Raw genomic sequence first — 22,001 nt, forward strand, 5'->3', positions numbered from 1 at the left:
CCTCTATCAAACCCACATTAATATTTTTCTTTCGCAATTTGCTGGTGTCTACATCACATTGTCTGCGCATCAAACTGCCACGAGAACATGAAAATCTCCCGTGACGCGCATGGGCTATAGCTCATGTAGTCTTGTAAAACTGTTGGTGGCTGTTTCCCAACTTAACAGACCACAAGTGTCTTGTATAAAATTCTTCGTCTCGACTTCCTCTACACATGCTACGGTAAACAATAATCGTTTACACCCTACATATACTTCACGTTGTTTCCGAGTTCCTAGGCGAAGTAGAGACTTTATGGAAGAATAAGTAGTTTTAAAATAAAACGTGGATTTCTGATCATACTTGCCTCACATGGTTAGTAAAAATTAGGTTTTTATGTTGCATTATTAAAGTTAATGCAGCAATAATAATAATTGAGTTCGCAGTAATAAAGTTTTTGGTTTGAAAGCTCCTTCTGAACAAATGTTCTTGAGATTATAAGTAAATACGATTTTATGGCAATCTATGTCTTTTTAAATGAAGAGGCACCCCTTTTCCTACTGAGCCAAAATGACCCACAACCCACTTTTTGTTCTTTTTCTTTTTCTTTTTTTTTTTCAAAGAAACCAAACTAGTAGTTGATGTAAATTGGAAACAACCAAACTTCAAAATAATAATGGCCTTCCTAAATGTAATATTTTGTATATGAAAGATACACGAAAGTCGTTTATATGAATTTTCTTACACTACAAATTAAGCAAATTATTGAAAGTTAGTTGCTAAATCAAGTCGATGAAACCAAAAAATACAAGAATAACAAAAAAAGTTGTCCTGTTATGTCTTCCGCTGTTCATCGATGTAATGGTTCAAATTGCTCTGAGCACTATGGGACTTAACATCTGAGGTCATCAGTCCCCTAGAACTTAGAACTACTTAAACCTACCTAACCTAAGGATATCACACACATCCATGCCCGGGGCAGGATTGGAACCTGCGACCGTAGCGGTCGCGCGGTTCCAGACTGAAGCGTCTAGACCCGCTCGGCCACTACGGCCGGCGAGTGCAAGAAAAGTTTGAAACACATGTAAAATGGGCGAGCGCAGTGAACGAAACGAACAACTGGATACTGAACTACCTAAGAGCAACAAGCAGTGGAACTGCGACCGGTGGTCATGCGAAGAACGACGGGTGCGGCCGAGGGAGACCGAGGCTGAGACGAGCACGGGACCTAGGCTGGAACGAGAACTGCCGAAGTTACCGCGGCGACCGAAGTGAACTAGTGAACTATGAACCGATTGTTCCTCGTTCCCGGGAACTATGATGAGTAGACCGCCACGACCAAAGTGAACTATGAAAGACAGTTCCTTGTAATTCGTTCCTTGGTCCTTTCATTCATCTTGGTGAACCGTTCTTTTGGACTTGTTCGTTCGCGAACTACCCATCTCTACTTCAGATAGAAGTCATCCAGCAATTATTTATTTTTGCTTTTGATTGTCTCACCTATAAAACACTTTTTTACAACCATGCCAGAGACAACCATGATACTGACAAACATTATTGGTTTCTTTATCAAAGCCATCTACTTTAGCTCCAACTATACTTACTTCATGACTGCTAAGAGTATGTTGAATATTATTTTTGTTAAATTATTTAACCAAGCTATGGATTCTTTAATACAATTTTCCAACTGTTCTTCACCCACTATAGCAATTCTTCCTTCAGGCAAATAATTATACCTGTATACCGTCATACAAACTCTTGCAATTTTTAAATAAAAGAATGGACCTACATTAGCTATTTCTAGGAATTGTTCCTTAATTCTACACAACTTCTTCTCAATGTACCCAAATCAGAATTAAAGTACTCACTAACTTCTTTCCTCATATTTCTTTAACTTTTTTAACTATGCCATTGAGAAATTTTCTCTCTATCTTCTGGTTCTACAGATATCATCCACCTACAGACTTCATCATTAATTTTAAATATATAAACAGTATCTTCATGAACACTGTGAGCTATTATCAGATCTGGAATATGAATAACTGCTTTTTGTTGAGCTTCATAATCAAACCAAATGTATCTTTCAATATAGGTACAATGAATTCTCTTTGTATTCCCTTTGCACAACATTTAAACTCTTCACCTGCCACTATTTTAAGGCATTCCCTGTACTGGGAAACAATCTTTTAATTCCTCGTTAATAAACCCACCATTTTTATTACAATTTTGACAACCTTAACTATAAAATAGGCACAAAATTTTCTTTCAAAAATGCCGCTTTTTCCCATTTGTATTGCATGTAACATTCATGAATTAAAATTTTTACACTTTGTTTACAGTTTCTACACAGTTCATGTCTATCAGATCTCAAACAAATACGTGTATATTCTCTACATTTATAAGTTGTTTCACAAACTTCTTAGTGATTGTTTGAGCATTCTTCATTATAACAGTATCTATAGCAATTTTCACAGTATATCTTATTTTTTTCAGTATTTTATTCTGTGCCACTGCATAATATGATTTTTCTCTCTATTTTACACCATGATCGTTCTTGTTATTTTGTTTGTGGCATTACAGAAATATATTGATCCCAAGAAAGCTGTAACACTGCTAATTCCATAAAAAGGTTTTTGGTTTACATAAATAAGGTTTTGGTTTTTATACATATATTTTGTATAACTTTCTCAGGACCATGATAGATAACTGAATTGAAATACTCAGCACAAACAACTTTTATCTCAATACCTAGAATAAATCATTTTTCTTCATTGTATACACGCAACTGATTACACAATGTCAGTTAACTCTTTCTGTAACTTGTATTTATGTCCAACTTTAATTTTCTTAATTTCTACTGCAGTTAGTTCTCTCCCAAAGATAATATTTGTATGGTATGTTAATGCACCTATTATTGCTCTAGGACAACACAGATTATCATCATTATTAATTCTTGTGATAATCCTTTATTCTTTTTGTCTTCAACTAGATTTATTACTTTTTTTTTACTTCTGCTACCTCTAGGAACTGCTAACATCTCATTACTAAATGTTGTATCTGCTATATTTTTATTGCACAAAACTTCAACAGATTGTTTAGTTTTATTGAAGCTTTATGTCCTGTAGAAATAGGATAAATCTGATAAAACATTTTTGAATTTGTGGATGTTATAATTCTTTTTTTACCTAATTGTACCACAGAATTAAGTGCTTTTGTTATATAATCTGTTTTCTCACTAACTTAGTGAATTTACTAATTTTGTCATAGTTAAAGACAATTTTATAGTAAAAAACCAAGCTTTAAATTTTTAATTTATTCCAAGTCTTACTTCTTTAATCTCAAGTTTTTTGATCGTTTACCCTCTTTTTCCTTGTTCTCATAGTTTACTGGTGAATGGATATATTTGATCAAGTCTTACTATTTTTTCCCAGTGGTCGAGTTTTTTCAAAACCATCATCAAATTTTTATATTGATTTATATTAAGTACTCGTTTTGGTCTTTAGTTTTTTGGAATGGTTCATGGTAAAAAGGAAATTTCTATGACAACTGAATTAACTAATTCTGATTTCTTTAATGTGTTATAGTGGCTGATACGAAGATTTTTAGCTAAAGCTTTGAGTTCAACTACTTTTAAGCTACTGAGATTATTCAAAACAGCAACACATAAATTATGTGATATAATTAAAGTAATTAATTCATTTTCACTTACTCTGCTGTATTATTTCTCCTATAAGCATCACGAAGCTGAGTGAATATGAGTCATTTCATTTTAATGCCTTCTATTTACGGCGATAAGAAACAAGACTTGCGAAAAACAAGAATTTAATTTTGATTTTATTTCACTTCCATCTTTGTTTATAATAATCCTGAAGACTAATCTTAATCTCCCAGAGGTTGTCCATCTACATTGGATTTAAATAAAAGCAACTAAAATTTTAATACCTGACAATTTATACACTTCTTGCTTGAATTTCACTCATCAGTTTGTAATATTTTAGAATGTTCATCACACGAAATTCGTTTTAAATGATTCTTATAACATTTAGATTTAATATATTTTCCACATACACAAAGAACTTGTTTACTATTATAAATATGACGATTTGTACCACATTCTTCATGAATATGTGAATGTTTATCCTTTGGGTACATGTAAGAATAAAAATTATCAATTGACTTCTCCACATTTTTTGGACTCTTACATTTATTTGAAAATAAGTTGTATCAGAGTTAAGTAAAATAATGCACTAGCTTCATGTAAACAGAAATAATTTTATTAGAAATAAGCTACTATCATCATTACTGACTTCCCTTAATTATAACGAATTTCATTATTGATATGACATATAATTATAGTGACTATTGATGATAATGCATACATCAACAACACAAAAGTTGTATCAATACATGAGTCAATCAACTAACTGCAACCCACTTATTATATTTCAAATTTCATTCAGATATTACTATCTAATCCATATTGATGCAGTCAATCGAAGACACTCTGTCAACAACAATCTTTCATACAATAATAAACAGGTAAGAATAATCATTGGTTTAAATCTAAAGATGATGTTGAAATATAAGAATATAAAATACAAATGAACCAATCTTATATCACATTAGATATAGAAAAAGTGACAAAGATATAGTGTGTAGCAATTTGCTAGCTCCTTCAAACATGCAGGCACACACTATATTTATCAAAGAACCGGTCCTGTATTAATTGATTTTGAGATTAAATACGCCTCTTGCTAAAAAATTCAAAGACTGGATAACAGAGGAAGATTTGCCATCAATTCATTAACATGATGAATATAAGAGAGGAAAATAAATTTTAGATTCCTACAGAAACCAAACAGAATACAAAAATTATTTTATTGAATGACTACAAGAGATTTGTGAAGAACTATAAAGACTCGATTATGATCCTCATTCAGTAAACGTTTAACAGAGAATGAGAGAAAATTTATGCATTAGTGCTGTTGTTAATTATTTTAAGAGTTTGAATGGATACACAAAAGGTGAACTGAATAATAATGTAATCAACGAAAGTGAAATCCCCACTACTTTTTTCATAATTAGATTTTATCTTAAATTCATAACAATTTTTGTCATTTAATGAAAAAATGAACAAAAATCATTTTATTCAATTAACTCAAATTTAAATTTATCAACTAATTCTGACCTATCATTTTTATTAACTTTCATTTTGATATCAAATGAAACTCTACCTTCTTCAATAAAACAATTAGCAGAATTAATACTACAAACGAGATCAAACATCTTTAATTCTCAATAACGACTTCCATTTACATACAAAAATTGTTATAAAACAATTATATTTTTATCTACCTACCCAACTATTATACGAATTTTCAAACCCAACAAAATCATATGCCTTATCTCCTTTCTCCCTCTGAAGACCTTCTCCATGAGACATCAGGATATTTTGTCTTCTGCAGTTCCTGGTCATAAAAAGTTTCTTTCACTTCACCAGCTAATGCTCTTAGTTTGTACTGATCCGATCAGAATGAATAATACCTTCATTTTCAAAAATTTGTTGACCAACTACTCGTGTATCATTTTTCAAAAATTCCTTTAGGTTTACTGATTCTCACTCTATCACCCCCTTTATATTTGAGTTTATCATTAGATATAATTACAGTTGGCTTATAAATTCTATCATTAACTTATACTAGCTTCATTTTTATTGCTGAATGTTTTGTATTATAGTACTCATCAACTAGATTTTTAACTAAATCAACTCAGTTATAATTTGCTTTTAAGTCAATTTTTTTTCTTTAAGCATCCTATTAAATCTTTCAACAAAAGATGCTTTACACTGAATAATGATTAATTTCTGATCTATATAAGTTCTTCAAATTATTTATTATACACTTCTTTATTATTATATGCCTACAGATTTCTTTGACAATTCAGCTTTAAATTTTTTTCAAAAGCATCAGCCACATTTTTATTGCTTATCTTTAACTGGAATACTCCACCCAAATTTTGAAAACAAATAAATAAATAAATGTTAAATATTTATATACTTAATTTTTTGAGATACCTTTGAAGATTCAAGGATCCATTTCTACAAGATCAGCTTCCTATCAAGCGAAATAACTTTTTTTTTTTACATTTTCTCACTAGTCTTATGTAACTGATTAACAATTTCTTCACGAATATTCAGACCATTACAAACAATTTTTTTTACAAATTTACTCTTTTTAGTATTGCACACTGTGCAAAAACCTTCAATCGTCTGTCTATCATGTTTAGTTGTTACTTTGCGAGGATAGTGCATGTCAGGAGACTTTCTGCACTTCAAGCACCAGATGTGACTTCTTATCCACTTATATCGATCAAAAATTAATTAAAATTAAAATTATTTCACCACATATAATTAACTTTACATCTACTGTTACAGTCATAACCGTATCCTTCAATTTTACAGTTAGAAAATTTGATACGTGTACCATCGCTGATTACTACTATTAACTTCATATAGCGCAACAAATTTCAAATCTTTGTTTATATTCTTACCAACAATTCTTTTAAGCCTGATATCATATTCGAAATTATGCATTTTTGTTCATTTCCAGTCATAAAAGCAAATTCAATTATTTTCTTATGTTGTAGTCTATTACATCAATGTAAGTCAAATGTCAGTTGTATTCATGCTTTTCATCAAGATGTTTTGTAGTGGATAGTTATCTTGATGAATCTGCATAACGTTTTTATCAACAAGTTTTGTAGTTTCACAATTACCGAACTGTGTTAAAATACACTCCTGGAAATTGAAATAGGAACACCATGAATTCATTGTCCCAGGAAGGGGAAACTTTATTGACACATTCCCGGGGTCAGATACATCACATGATCACACTGACAGAACCACAGGCACATAGACACAGGCAACAGAGCATGCACAATGTCGGCACTAGTACAGTGTATATCCACCTTTCGCAGCAATGCAGGCTGCTATTCTCCCATGGAGACGATCGTGGAGATGCTGGATGTAGTCCTGTGGAACGGCTTGCCATGCCATTTCCACCTGGCGCCTCAGTTGGACCAGCGTTCGTGCTGGACGTGCAGACCTCGTGAGACGACGCTTCATCCAGTCCCAAACATGCTCAATGGGGGACAGATCCGGAGATCTTGCTGGCCAGGGTAGTTGACTTACACCTTCTAGAGCACGTTGGGTGGCACGGGATACATGCGGACGTGCATTGTCCTGTTGGAAAAGCAAGTTCCCTTGCCGGTCTAGGAATGGTAGAACGATGGGTTCGATGACGGTTTGGATGTACCGTGCACTATTCAGTGTCCCCTCGACGATCACCAGTGGTGTACGGCCAGTGTAGGAGATCGCTCCCCACACCATGATGCCGGGTGTTGGCCCTGTGTGCCTCGGTCGTATGCAGTCCTGATTGTGGCGCTCACCTGCACGGCGCCAAACACGCATACGACCATCATTGGCACTAAGGCAGAAGCGACTCTCATCGCTGAAGACGACACGTCTCCATTCGTGAGCGGAAGACGGCCTAACGGTGTGCGGGACCGTAGCCCAGCTTCATGGAGACGGTTGCGAATGATCCTCGCCGATACCCCAGGAGCAACAGTGTCCCTAATTTGCTGGGAAGTGGCGGTGCGGTCCCCTACGGCACTGCGTAGGATCCTACGGTCTTGGCGTGCATCCGTGCGTCGCTGCGGTCCGGTCCCAGGTCGACGGGCACGTGCACCTTCCGCCGACCACTGGCGACCACATCGATGTACTGTGGAGACCTCACGCCCCACGTGTTGAGCAATTCGGCGGTACGTACACCCGGCCTCCCGCATGCCCACTATACGCCCTCGCTCAAAGTCCGTCAACTGCACATACGGTTCACGTCCACGCTGTCGCGGCATGCTACCAGTGTTAAAGACTGCAATGGAGCTCCGTATGCCACGGCAAACTGGCTGACACTGACGGCGGCGGTGCACAAATGCTGCGCAGCTAGCGCCATTCGACGGCCAACACCGCGGTTCCTGGTGTGTCCGCTGTGCCGTGCGTGTGATCATTGCTTGTACAGCCCTCTCGCAGTGTCCGGAGCAAGTATGGTGTGTCTGACACACCGGTGTCAATGTGTTCTTTTTTCCATTTCCAGGAGTGTACTTGAATACTCAGCTTTGCTAACAAGACTGGCTAATTCATTTTCTAAGTATTGTTTAGCAACTGCATCCTAACCATTTGCAGCTCATGCTTTAAAAATCTTAATTTTCTGAAATTGTTTGGTTATCAATTTTTGGATCAACATTATCATGTATCATGACGAATACAGGGATTAGCGACCACAAGGCAGTTACTGCTAGGCTGAATACCATAATACCCACAACCACCAAAAGAAACGTAAAGTACATCTATTTAAAAAAAAGCTGATAAAAAGGCTCTTAACGCATTTTAACAAGAGACAGTCTCGACTCCTTCCAATCTGATCACGTAAGTGTAGAAAAGGTGTGGAATGATTTCAAAGAGATAGTATCGACAGCAGTTGAGAAATATGTATATACCACATAAATTAATAAGTGATGGTACTGATCCCCATGGTACACAAAAAGGGTCAGACTGCTGTTGCAGAAGCAACGAAAAGAGATGCCAAATTTAAAAGAACGCAAAATCCCCAAGATTGGCAAAGTTTTGCAGAAGTTCGAATTATAGCACGTGCTTCAATGTGAGATGCTTTCAATACTTTCCACAACGAAACTCTGTCTCGGAATCTGGCAGAAAACCCATAGAGATTCTGGTCATATATAAAGCACACCAGTGGCCAGATGCTATCAATACCTTCACTACGCGACAACAATGGTGAAGTCACTAATGACAGAACCACCAAAGCAGAGTTATTAAACACGGTTTTCCGAAACTCCTACACCAAAGATGACGAAGTAAATATTCCTGAATTCAAATCAAGAACAACTGCGAAGATGAGATACACAGAAGTAGATATCCTCGGTGTAGCAAAGCAGCTTAAATCACTTAATAAAGGCAAGGCTTCCGGTCCAAATGGTATACCAGTCAGGTTCCTTTCAGAGTATGCAGATGCAATAGCTCCATATTTAGCAATTATATACAACCGCTGGCTCACAGAAAGTTCCGTACCTAAAGACTGGGATGTTGCTCAAGTCACATCAATACTCATAAAGGGAAATAGGAGCAATCCGCTGAATTACAGGCCCATATCACTTACGTCGATTTACGGTAGGGTTTTAGAACATATACTGTATTCGAACATTATGAAGTAGCTCGAAAAGAAAACGATTTACTGAAACATAACACGGATTCAGAAAATATCGTTCTTGCGGAACACAACCAGCTCTTTATACTCGAGAATTAATGAGTGCTATCGACAGGGATTGTCAAATTGACTACATATGTTTATATTTTCAGATGGCTTTCGACACCGTTCCTCACAAGCGTCTTCTAACCAAGCTGTGTGCCGATGGAATATCACATCAGTTGTGCGACTGGATTCGTGATTTCCTGTCGGAAAGGCCACAGTTCGTAGTAATCGGAAAGGCCAAAGTTCGTAGTAATAGACGAACAGTCATCGTGTAAAACAGCAGTAATATCCAGCGTTCTCCAATGAAGTGTTGTAGGCCCTCTATTGTTCCTTATCTATATTAACGACATAGGGGACAATCTGAGTAGCCTCTCATTTGCAGATGATACTGTCATTTACCGTCTTGTGAAATCAGATGACCAAAATGAATTGTAAAACGATTTAGGTAAGATATCTGTGTGGTGCGAAAAGTGGCAATTCACCCTGAATAAAGAAAAGGGTGAAGTTATTCACATGAGCACTAAAAGAAATCCGCTAAATTTCGATTACGCAATAAGTCACACAAATCTGAAGGCTATAAATTCAACTAAATACTTAGGGAATACAATTACAAATAACCTAAACTGGAACGATCCCATAGATAATGTTGTGGGTGCACCAAACCGAAGACTGCAGTTCATTGGGAAAACACTTAAGAGGTGCAACAGATCTACTAAAGAGACTGCTTACACTACTCTTGTCCGCCCTGTTCTGGAGTATTCCTGTGCGGTGTGGGTCCGTATGAGGCGGAACTGACGGATGATATCGATAAAGTTCAAAGAAGGGCGGCTCGTTTTGTACTATCGCGAAATAGGGTAGATAGTGCCACAGACATGATATGTGAATTGGAGTGGCGATTATTAAAACAAAGGCGTCTTTCGCTGCGACGGGATCTTCTCATGAAATTTCAATCACCAGTGTTCTCCTCCAATTGCGAAAACATTCTGTTGGCGCCCACCTACATAGGGAGAAATGATCATCACGATAGACTAAGAGAAATCAGGGCTTGTCCAGTACTCGTTTTGTTGCGCACCGTTCGAGAGTGGAACGGTAGAGAGAAAGCTTGAAGATGGTTCATTGAACCTTGTGCCTGGCACTTAATTGTGAATAGAGTAATCACATACATATAGATGTACCTAAATTATTGAATATTTTTTCCTATTTTTGATTCTAAAAACTAATTCCTTTGGTTGTATTTTGATTTTTGTCTTCATTTTTTCATTGCTCTCCTTGTTTAATGAATGGACATATTTGGAAATAAGCTAAACACAAAATATCATTTAACTTATAATTATCTGATAACAGTTTTAAAACAAATAGACACAAATCGCCAGACATTACTTCATTGCTCATTATCACACAGCTCACTTGAGCCAAGATATTTAATCAATTCTTTAGGAATAATTCCTCAACATGAAGCAAATATAATTTTTTATTTTTATTTTGATAAAAGATCCAACGTGTCCCAACATGGTCAGATGTATCTAAATTGACTATTCCAGATTTTCATTTTTTTTTTGGCTTATTAGGTAATTCATCAATCATGTACACACCACAAAAGTGTTTAATTTTTGTTTAGCAAATTTTTCTATATCAAATTACTTATTGCATTAGGGAAAGACCTATTTTTTGACATTTTTTTACTCTTGTCCCCTTCTTCTTAATCACTAAATTATGACTTTTTAAATTCCAATTCTACACCACTTTTTTTCTTATCCATTACTACTATTGCAATTCCAGCTATTCTGCCTACTAATGAACCAACAGCTCCCAAGTATAGCGTAACTGCACTTAATTCTGTTAATAACAATGGAATAATTCCTCCTCCATGTTTTGTTAGTCCCAAGCTTTTTTTAGATATACGATAATTTTTTTCACAACAAGTATACTTCAGCTATGAGAAAATTGCCTCCAGGTTTTTCATCTCTTTTTCTTTTTGTAGGAAAATGAAAAAGTCTTCGCTATCAAAACAGTTTCCTTGACGCTGTCAAAAGGCTGCTTTAGTTGCAACTTGTCTCTTTGTTCAAGAAACCGCTATCAGATGTCTCATGTTTTGTTCTCCATTCAACTTTGTTACTAAAATACCAACTATATATACGATTTGTGAGCGCTATTTTCTTGCCCTGTGGGGCACAATTGAATTGCTATAGAATTGGTTCGGGCAGTCAATACTATTGTAATTTGCTATAGTCGTCCACTGCTGCAGCCCATCAAGAAGAAGACTAGGACAACGGCCAGAAGTAACTTTTCCATTGAATACCAATGTGCACTGGCCAAGACGCTGCAAAAGAAGATGGTGGACGATGACAGTAGACAAGCAGATCAACAGTGACATTCAGCAGGAAAAGCCCGGTGGGGTGAATTAGTGTGCCATCAGAAAAACCCTATCAAGTTTCCTTCAAAAAGGCGCCAAAGGTTTAGCACTTGTTGAGAATTAATTTATTTTTTAAAGCTTATTAGAATTTATTGTACATAAATGGAGGCTCTGCTGAAGAAGCTCAATAACGCTATTAATTCCAATCTGTTTAAAAGTATTAGTGAGTCAGAAATAAATGAATTATATTACATTACAGGATATGAATATTTGTGAACTGGATTTGGTGAAAAAATCTGTATGAGCTCGATAGTAAATTTAAAATTATTTTGCCAAACAGAATAATAAATTACCTGTGATTCTTCAGTTTCTCCCGGCGTATTTGATAGTCAAAATATCCACGGGTGTGCTGCCGGTCTACAGTGTCCAACGGGCACAATATTTCGGCGATCATACATGTCGCCATCATCAGGTGAACTGACGGACTGAGCTCCTGTGAACGTGCCGGCACGGAGATCCGTACGCTATGGCTGCTCAGAGGGAACTGGGTTCGGTCGCGGCGGTGGCTGATTTAAATACCCTCCGCCCGCGGCGCGCTCCCTCCGCCGTCCGCGCCCCGCGCCACGGTCGCGCGGTGGAACAGATTGCGACGGCGTCTGAGATGACGTCGGAGTGATGGCTCTGTCCGCCGTGGTCGTCACAACTATACGTTTGCTCGATTTACTCTTGATTAACCCGATCGCTGGTTCCCAAGCCTTGCTAAGATTATAGCCACAGTCACGGTTTATGAGGTCGTCATTGGTGCGAATTTCGATGGCCTCTCTAACAACGCTGTCCCAATATCTCGACGTCTGTACCAGAATCCTCGTGCGGTCATATTCCATGGCGTGATTTTCCGACAAACAATGTTCAGCGACCGCCGACTTGCTTGGATACATCAGACGAGTGTGCCTCTGGTGTTCACGGCATCGATCTTCGACGGTACGCATCGTCTGACCAATATACGACTTGCCACATTGACACGGAATCTGGTACACGCCGGCCTTCCTCAAACCGAGGTCATCTTTGGCACTCCCCACCAGTGCACGAGTTTTATTTGGAGGACAAAACACAGTTCCGACCCGGTGTTTCTTCAGAATGCGAGCGATTTTCCCCGAGAGTGCGCCTGTGTAAGGAATAAATGCAGTGCCTACCTCCTCCCTCGTGACTTCATCCATCTCAAGAGGTTGTGCTGCAGTGGTTGGGCGGAGAGCACGTTGAATCTGCCACTCTGAGTACCCATTTTTTCGAAATACAGTTCTCAGATGTTCCAATTCCTGGGGTAGACTCTCTGCGTCAGAGATAGTGCGCGCCCTATGTACTAGAGTTTTAAGTACCCCTTTCCTCTGTGAAGGGTGGTGGCAGCTGTCTGCGTGCAAATACAGATCAGTGTGCGTAGTCTTACGATACACCCCATGACCTAGGGTGCCGTCAGCCCTTCTCTTGACCAAGACGTCAAGGAAAGGTAATTTACCCTCCGTTTCAGTCTCCATAGTGAATTTGATGTTGGGGTGTATGGAGTTTAGATGTGTAAGGAAGTCAAGGAGTTTATCCATACCATGTGGCCAGATGACGAACGTGTCGTCCACGTAACGGAAAAAGCAAGTAGGTTTCCATACGGATGACGACAGGGCTTCCTCCTCGAAGTTCTCCATGTACAAATTCGCTACCACCGGTGAGAGTGGGCTACCCATGGCGACTCCCTCCGTTTGTTCGTAGTATTCTCCATTAAAAAGAAAATACGTGGAAGTCAAGACATGCCTAAAAAGTTCAGTGGTCTTCTCGTCAAACTTCTGACTAATCAATTCTAGTGACTCTCGCAGGGGTACCCTCGTAAACAAGGAAACGACGTCAAAACTCACCATGATATCTGACTCATCCAACCTGAAGCTGTCAAGGCGTTTAACAAAATCCACGGAATTACGGATGTGATGAGGGCATTTACCGACATAAGGACTTAATATTCCCGTCAGGTATTTGGCCAACAAATATGTAGGTGCCCTGATGTTGCTGACAATGGGGCGTAATGGTATCCCCTCTTTGTGAACCTTCGGGAGTCCATATAGTCTAGGCGGTACCGGACCTTGAGATGGATGAAGTCACGAGGGAGGAGGTAGGCACTGCATTTATTCCTTACACAGGCGCACTCTCGGGGAAAATCGCTCGCATTCTGAAGAAACACCGGGTCGGAACTGTGTTTTGTCCTCCAAATAAAACTCGTGCACTGGTGGGGAGTGCCAAAGATGACCTCGGTTTGAGGAAGGCCGGCGTGTACCAGATTCCGTGTCAATGTGGCAAGTCGTATATTGGTCAGACGATGCGTACCGTCGAAGATCGATGCCGTGAACACCAGAGGCACACTCGTCTGATGTATCCAAGCAAGTCGGCGGTCGCTGAACATTGTTTGTCGGAAAATCACGCCATGGAATATGACCGCACGAGGATTCTGGTACAGACGTCGAGATATTGGGACAGCGTTGTTAGAGAGGCCATCGAAATTCGCACCAATGACGACCTCATAAACCGTGACTGTGGCTATAATCTTAGCAAGGCTTGGGAACCAGCGATCGGGTTAATCAAGAGTAAATCGAGCAAACGTATAGTTGTGACGACCACGGCGGACAGAGCCATCACTCCGACGTCATCTCAGACGCCGTCGCAATCTGTTCCACCGCGCGACCGTGGCGCGGGGCGCGGACGGCGGAGGGAGCGCGCCGCGGGCGGAGGGTATTTAAATCAGCCACCGCCGCGACCGAACCCAGTTCCCTCTGAGCAGCCATAGCGTACGGATCTCCGTGCCGGCACGTTCACAGGAGCTCAGTCCGTCAGTTCACCTGATGATGGCGACATGTATGATCGCCGAAATATTGTGCCCGTTGGACACTGTAGACCGGCAGCACACCCGTGGATATTTTGACAATAAATTACCTGGTTGCTTGGATTTTCAGTTTTTTGAAGAAGAGAATATTAAACTGTGATATAAAAGAATGAAGAAGCTTAAAAACAATGATAATGACTTTCGCGATCTGGAATTTTTTATTTTTTTTATTTTATCGACGTATTTTTTCTTAATTATCACCGAAACTCGCCGGTTATCACCCCTCTTGAAAAAGTCTGAAATCATTGTTTATACACCAAGTGCATCCAACATACCCATTTACTACTGCATAGAGACTTGACATGGTGATAATGGTGCACTGACCGTCCATTTCAGGCTACTCAGTAGTTAAGTGAGATTCACATGTTGCCATGACGAAAAGCCGATAAATTCCTACACATCTGTCATCTTCAGTTTGGAAAGAAAAAATGACAAATTACTGACAACCAATATAAAAGCATTGCGTTTAGTGTCAAGAGAAAAAATTCCAATCTGGTCGTAAAACTTGGCCGATATCTACATTTGAGAAGATCGGGTCGACGCTTGCAAAAAGAAGCGCAAGAAGCCCCTTAAATAGCTGAAAGTTATTGTATGAGCTGGGAAGTTGGCTCGAGGAATAACTTGCCTGTACTTTTTTGAGGATCAGAGCAGTTGTGCAATTGTTCAGAAGTGTGTGAATTTCTAAGGGACCAAACTGCTGAGGTCATCGGTCCCTAGACTTACGCACTACTTGAACAACTTATGCTAAGAACATCACCCACACCCATGCCCAAGGGAGGACTCGAACCTCCGGCGGGAGGGGCCGCGCAATCAGTGACATGGCGCCTCTAACCGCGCGGCCACTCCGCACGGCAGGTTGTACAATTACTGTGAATTCGGAACATAATGTGGTGATGTTTAATGGCTTTTTGGTGCCTGAATTGCAAAACTTTCCTGGTTATAAACAAAGAACTTGATTTCAGTAAGACGGAGCCACAGCACATACGTCCAATGGCAACTCTAACGTGTGAAAGAAGATATCCGTAGCGAATTGGCAGCCATTCCAGTGACTACCTGCCAAGCCGTCACGTAAAATTTTGTGCATCTTCAAATGAGTGTCTTAGGCTTGCTGGATTGTATATAAGTGACATTTTTAAGAAGTGAATTCCTACACTGCATATTTCAGTAATAAATGAAGAAGAACAAACCGCCTTCAGTCACAAGTTGCGTTTATTTACTGCACTATGCATTTCGAGCCTTGGAGGCTCATCTTCCTCCACGGCTCGAAATGCATAGTGCAGTAAATAAACGCAACTTGTGACTGAAGGCGGTTTGTTCTTCATTTTACGAAAGTAAAACAGTCGCGGACGAAACACTGAAAAACAATGGATAAAATTAAAATAAATGAAGATTTTTGATTTAGCGTTCAACCTCTATTTTGTTTTGACACATCAAATATAAACATTCTTTTGAGACACCTCGTACTATGGTGGTTGTGGTCACCTGTCGAGATAACAAAACCATTGCGTAAATGCCTTCAGTTAAAATACAACACTAATAATTGAAAAAGGAATTTAGTACTTTAACATGCCAAAGTGTCATCATGATCTCTCCATTGGCAAAGATTCTGGACTAGTCCCCCAATCAGATCTCCAGAACGGGACTGCTGAGGGGGAGGTGACAATGAGAAAAATAACCAACGAAAGGATAATGTTATAAAACGCAGATGAAAATCTAATTGTCATGGGGGACTGGAAAACGGTTGTAGGAGGAGTAGAAGAAAGGGTTACGGGAGAATATGGCATGGTACTAGGAATGACAGAGGAGAAAGACTAATTGAGTTTGGCAATAAATTTCTGGTAGTAACAGCGAATACTCTGTTCAGGAATCAGGAATCACAAGAGGAGGTGGTATACCCGAAAAAAGCTAGGAGATACGGGAAGATTCCACTTAGATGTCATGGTCAGACAGAGGTTTCGAAATCAGATACTGGACTGTAAAGCGCACCCAGGAGCAGATACAGACTCAGATCACCAGTTAGTAGTGATGAAAAGAAGGCTGAAGTTTAACAAAAGATCAGTCAGGAAGCATCAATACGCATAGAAGTGGGATATGGAAGTACTAAGGAATAAGGGATACGCTTGAAGTTCTCTAAAGCTATAGATACTGTACTAAGGAATAGCTCAGTAAACAGTTTAGTTGAAGAAGAATGGAAATCTCTGAAAAGGGCAATCACAGAAGTTGGAAAGTAAAACATATGTACAAAAAAGGTAACTACGAAGAAACCTTGGGTAACACAAGAAATACTTCAGTTGATCGATGAAAGAAGCAAGTACAAAAATGTTCGGGGAAATTCAGGAAGACACAAAGGCAAGTCGCTGAGGAATAAAACAAATAGGAAGTGCGGGAAGTTCAGACGAAATGGGTTCATGAAAAATATGAAGAAATCTAAAAACAAATGACTGTTGGAAAGACTGACTCACCACACAGAAAACTCAAAAAACCTTCGGTGAAATTAAAAGCAAATGTAGTAACATTATGAATTCAATGGTAATTTGACTGTTAAACGCAGAGGAGAGAGCGGATTGGTGAAAAGAGTACACTGAAGGCCTTTATGAGGAGGCGATTTGTCTGATGGGATAGGAGATAGGAGTAAATTTAGAAGAGGTAGGGAACCAATTATTATAATCAGAATTTAAAAGAGCTTTGGAAGACTTAAGGGAGAAGGGATAGATAACATTCCATTAGAATTTCTAAAATCATTGGGGGAAGCGCCAACAAAAAGACAATTCACGTTGGTGTGTAGAATGTACGAGATCTGGCGATATACCATCTCACTTTCGGCCAACTATTATGCACACAATTCGTAAGACTACAAGAGATGACAAGTGCGAGAATTACCGCACAACGAGCTTAACAGCTCATGCAACCAAACGGCTGACAAGAATAATCTACAGAAGAATGGAAAAGAAAATTTAGGATGTGTTAGGTGACGATCAGTTTGGCTTTAGGAAAGGTAAATGCATCAGAGTAGCAATTCTGACGTCGCGGTTGACAACGGAAGACAGACTAACAAAAAAATTAAGACATGTTCATAAGGTTTGTCGACCTGGGAAACGCGTTCGACGACGTCAAAATTCTGAGAACAATAGAGGTAAACTGTAGGCAGAGAGAGGTAATATACAACATGTACAAGAGCGAAGAAGGAATAATAGGAGTGGAAGACCAAGAACGAATTGTTCGGATTAAAAAGGTTGCACGACAGCGATGTCACCCATACTGTTCAATCCGTACATAGAAGAAGCAATGATGGAAATACAACAAAGCTTCAGGAGTAAAATTAAAATCCAAGGAGAAGAGATATCAATGATACGATTCGCTAATGACATCACTATCCTCGGCGAAAGTGAAGAAGAATTACATCATCTGCTGAATGGGATGAACACTAATGATTACAGAATATGGATCGAGAGTAAATCGAAGAAAGACGGTAGCAGAAATGAGAACAGCAAGAAACTTAATATCAGGATTGGTCGTCACGAAGTAGATGAAGTTAAGGAATTTTGCTACCTAGGCAGCAAAATAACCAATGATGGATGGAGCAAGGAGGATATCAAAAGCACACTAGCACTGGCAAAAAGGGCATTCCTGACCAAGAGAAGTCTACTAGTAGCCTTAGTTTCAGGAAGAAATCTCTGAGAATGTACGTTTGTAGCACAGCATTGTACTGTGGTGAAACCAACTGTGCGTATGTAAAACACAACAGAAGAGACGAAGCACTGGAGATGTAGAGCTACAGATGAATTTTGAAAATTAGGTGGACTGAGAGAGTAAGTAATGATGATGTTCTGTGCAGAAGTGGAGAGGAAAGGAATACGTGGAAAACACTGACAAGACGAAGGAGCAGGATGACAGGATGTATGTTAAGACATAAGGGAAACACTTCCATTGTACTGGAGGGAGCTGTATAAGGTAAAAACTGTAGAGGAAGACATCCAGCAGATAACTGAGAACGTAGGTTGCAAGTGCTACTCTGAGATGCAGAAGTTAGCACGAGAGAGAAATTCGTGGCGGACCGCATAAAAATAAAAAACAATAGGCAGGGTCGAAGCGAACGACCGACTGCTTTGGGGTACTGCGGGCGACGCTGATAAGCTGCATCAACATTCGTCAACTACACAGGTCGATTTGTCGTCTCTCTCAGCCAGCGAGCCGAGGTTTGTAACCGGGCGAAAACGCTCTCCGTCCCACATACTCCGCCAGCACCAGCAGCACAGGTACCTCGCCGCGCCGCACTTTTGTCGCAGCTCTATAGTTCGGCTGTACTCTTCCGCAGTGCAGTTGAAAGCTTGCAACAGAGCTGCCAGCTGTCGGGGACGTTCAGTCCCGGGTCACGCCGCAAGAGGTCGACACGCTCCACATCGAGTCCATACTGTTGAGGCGGCAACTCAATCTGCGTTCGCAGTCGACGCTACCTACCTACAGTGTGTAAACTTTTAGATGGCAGACCTCTTCCTAGTCCTGAATCGGCAGAAGTCGGTAAACGTCGTGAGGCTTCGGTAGGCACGCAGTTTCGACTGCTGCCAAAATTATGTAGCTGACTGTGTTGTACAAGGTAGCCATTGTCGTCTGCTTCGTTATTGTTTTGCGCTGTACTGTTCTGCGTGTTTTTATTGTGCAGTTGCTAAACATTATCAAAATGAGTGAAGAGGCAGTTGCTGGCCCATCTCGGGAGTCGCCAACAACACCTACCGGTAGGCCTACGGTTAGAAGGAAACCAGTATTATGTAGCGATGCTCGCAAAATTATATTGCGTGTGATTGAATGCTACGAAAGAGAAAGAGAGCAGAAAAAATTGCTTCACCCCATTTACAAATCTTCAGTGAGAGCTGCTACATACACAGGACAAAGCATGCGTAGCATTGGAAGATTCAAACAGTTTTCCAAGATTCATCTTGGCGTATCACCACAAAGGCCTGGCAAGAAAAGGTGAGTTTCCATTTCAGATATTTTATTCGCGATCACTTTGAAGGAATCACCAAAATTTCATCGCAATCGGATGAATGGTTTCGGAACGCACAGAGGGCAGACATACATACATTCATTTTTATATATAGAGATTGACAGTTACGTTATACAATATGACCTGTTTAAGTATATTTAAATTTTATAATTAATAGTTTAACATTGCGGGGAATGAAATAAAATGAAAAAAAAGTTGCGAGTAATGGGAATCGAACGCGGGTCCGCTGCGTGACAAGGCTTCACCTAATCAATTGCGCTACGCATACAACGAAAACATAATTGTTGAATCATTGTTCATTACTGTTTTCGGGCGTTCGGAGTACAACTCACCAAAGTTTCATTGCAATCGGATGAATGGTTTGTGAGCGCATGTACATGACGATTTCAGTTTCGTTTACGAACAACATTTAAAGCGAGTTTTACTTCCAAGCCTTTCGTCTGCTTTCGTGTAAGCATGACGCATAATTTGTAGTGCCAGCACTGCAACTGGTAGGCGTGCCTTGTCCCCACCCAACGGCTCCTCTCCATTCGCCAGCCAATGCTTGCTTCCTCCTCTCCTCGCAATCCCCTCACTCTGCTGTCTTACAGTTAACACACTGCAGAATGAAAAGACTACTCATACACCTGAAACGTCTGTGACGCCACGTTTGCGTACCTGAGAACCGCCTTTGGCTGAGTTAAGCTGAAGCACGTGTTTCGATTCACTGCGTTCGTTATATGTAAGGTGGAAATCTCATTCGTTGCGGAATGTAATACACCTATCAGAATATTACTCAGTGTCCATTTAAAACACTTTTCAAGGACTGTATGCCCAACTGTAGGGGAAATAATCATAACGGTCCGATCTCATGCACATTTACGACGAATACAGAACTCGCCATTTCACAGTAAAGAGTAGGTCTCTAGTAAACCGTCCGTCGTACATAATAGCTCATTTGCCTTAATATATCGCTACTTTTTTAAGAACGTAATTCTACAAAAAAACTGCGAAGTCTAACCATTAACTAAACAAAGCATTATGTGACTTCTCTCTGAGCAGTACTCTGAGTCGGTTTTCCTTTGCTGAGTTTGCGCCAAACACCAAGATGTATGCTTCTTTTTGGCTATGTCAGTGTCATTAAAATACGGACATTTTTGCAGTACAAGCGTGGAACTGGTACACGGCACCTTTAATGTATCAGGTGGTTTAAAACTTACTCAGTACTTTACAGGAAATATTTGTAACCAATTTTTTAAAGACCGAAATAGAAGTGTGCTTGAATTTTGTTACGATGTTGATAGGGGTCCAGTATCAGAGATGGGCCAAGCCGTTATTTTGGAGTATCAGTTATCACGGTTACAGTTATTTTTTATATTAGTTATTTTTAACTGTTATAAATATGTGTCAGTTGAAACTTCCTGGCAGATTAAAACTGTGTGCCCGACCGAGACTCGAACTCGGGACCTTTGCCTTTCGCGGGCAAGTGCTCTACCAACTGAGCTACCGAAGCACGACTCACGCCCGGTCCTCACAGCTTTACTTTTGCCAGTATCTCGTCTCCTACCTTCCAAACTTTACAGAAGCTCTCCTGCGAACCTTGCAGAACTAGCACTCCTGAAAGAAAGGATATTGCGGAGACATGGCTTAGCCACAGCCTGGGGGATGTTTCCAGAATGAGATTTTCACTCTGCAGCGGAGTGTGCGCTGATATGAAACTTCCTGGCAGATTAAAACTGTGTGCCCGACCGAGACTCGAACTCGGGACCTTTGCCTTTTGCGGGCAAGTGCTCTACCAACTGAGCTACCGAAGCACGACTCACGCCCGGTCCTCACAGCTTTACTTTTGCCAGGTCCCGAGTTCGAGTCTCGGTCGGGCACACAGTTTTAATCTGCCAGGAAGTTTCATATCAGCGCACACTCCGCTGCAGAGTGAAAATCTCATTATGTGTCAGTTGTTTTTCACTATCAAATTCTCCAGACAGGGTTACAGTTAAATAATGAGGTGAAATCCGTCAGTTCAGTTTGCCAATGCGAGTAGTGCGAAGTGGTAGGAATATCGCATGGATCATGGCATAACCTTAGCATACGAGTATTAACTGTCCAGTAGATTTAAATTGATCTTTGAACGGTTATTGGTGTTTCATATTATATATATGGGTTATCGGTCGCTATTAGAAATATTATCCTCGCAGCTGCAACAGAAAATAAACGAAACTTTGCTACAGCACTGATAAAGCGAAATGTTAAAAACGCACTTTTACAAGTATGATATAATATGTGGGCTGAATTCTGTAAGTAAAATTCGAAGCTTAATTTCTGGTGCCGTTCAGTTAATTGAGTAAGTGTATGGCCTTACAATGAAACTCCTGTACAAGATAATCCAATTGAGAGAAGTTTTATGTGAGATCTGGAAAAGTGCTCGATTTCTTCAGCCACCGGGAGGG

The 22,001-nt window shown here is 39.8% G+C and overlaps 1 protein-coding gene and 1 non-coding gene across 3 annotated transcripts in view; both read right to left on the reverse strand.

Moving 5' to 3' along the window:
* LOC126458171 (mucin-17-like) overlaps positions 1–22,001 on the reverse strand; it is a 309,041-nt gene that overhangs the window by 222,683 nt on the left and 64,357 nt on the right. The window lies entirely within an intron of this gene.
* Trnal-caa (transfer RNA leucine (anticodon CAA)) lies at positions 21,295–21,369 on the reverse strand. The gene has a single exon. It is a non-coding gene; the product is annotated as a tRNA-Leu (tRNA).

Source organism: Schistocerca serialis, chromosome 2 (assembly GCF_023864345.2).
Source record: "Schistocerca serialis cubense isolate TAMUIC-IGC-003099 chromosome 2, iqSchSeri2.2, whole genome shotgun sequence".
Lineage (NCBI taxonomy): Eukaryota > Metazoa > Arthropoda > Insecta > Orthoptera > Acrididae > Schistocerca > Schistocerca serialis.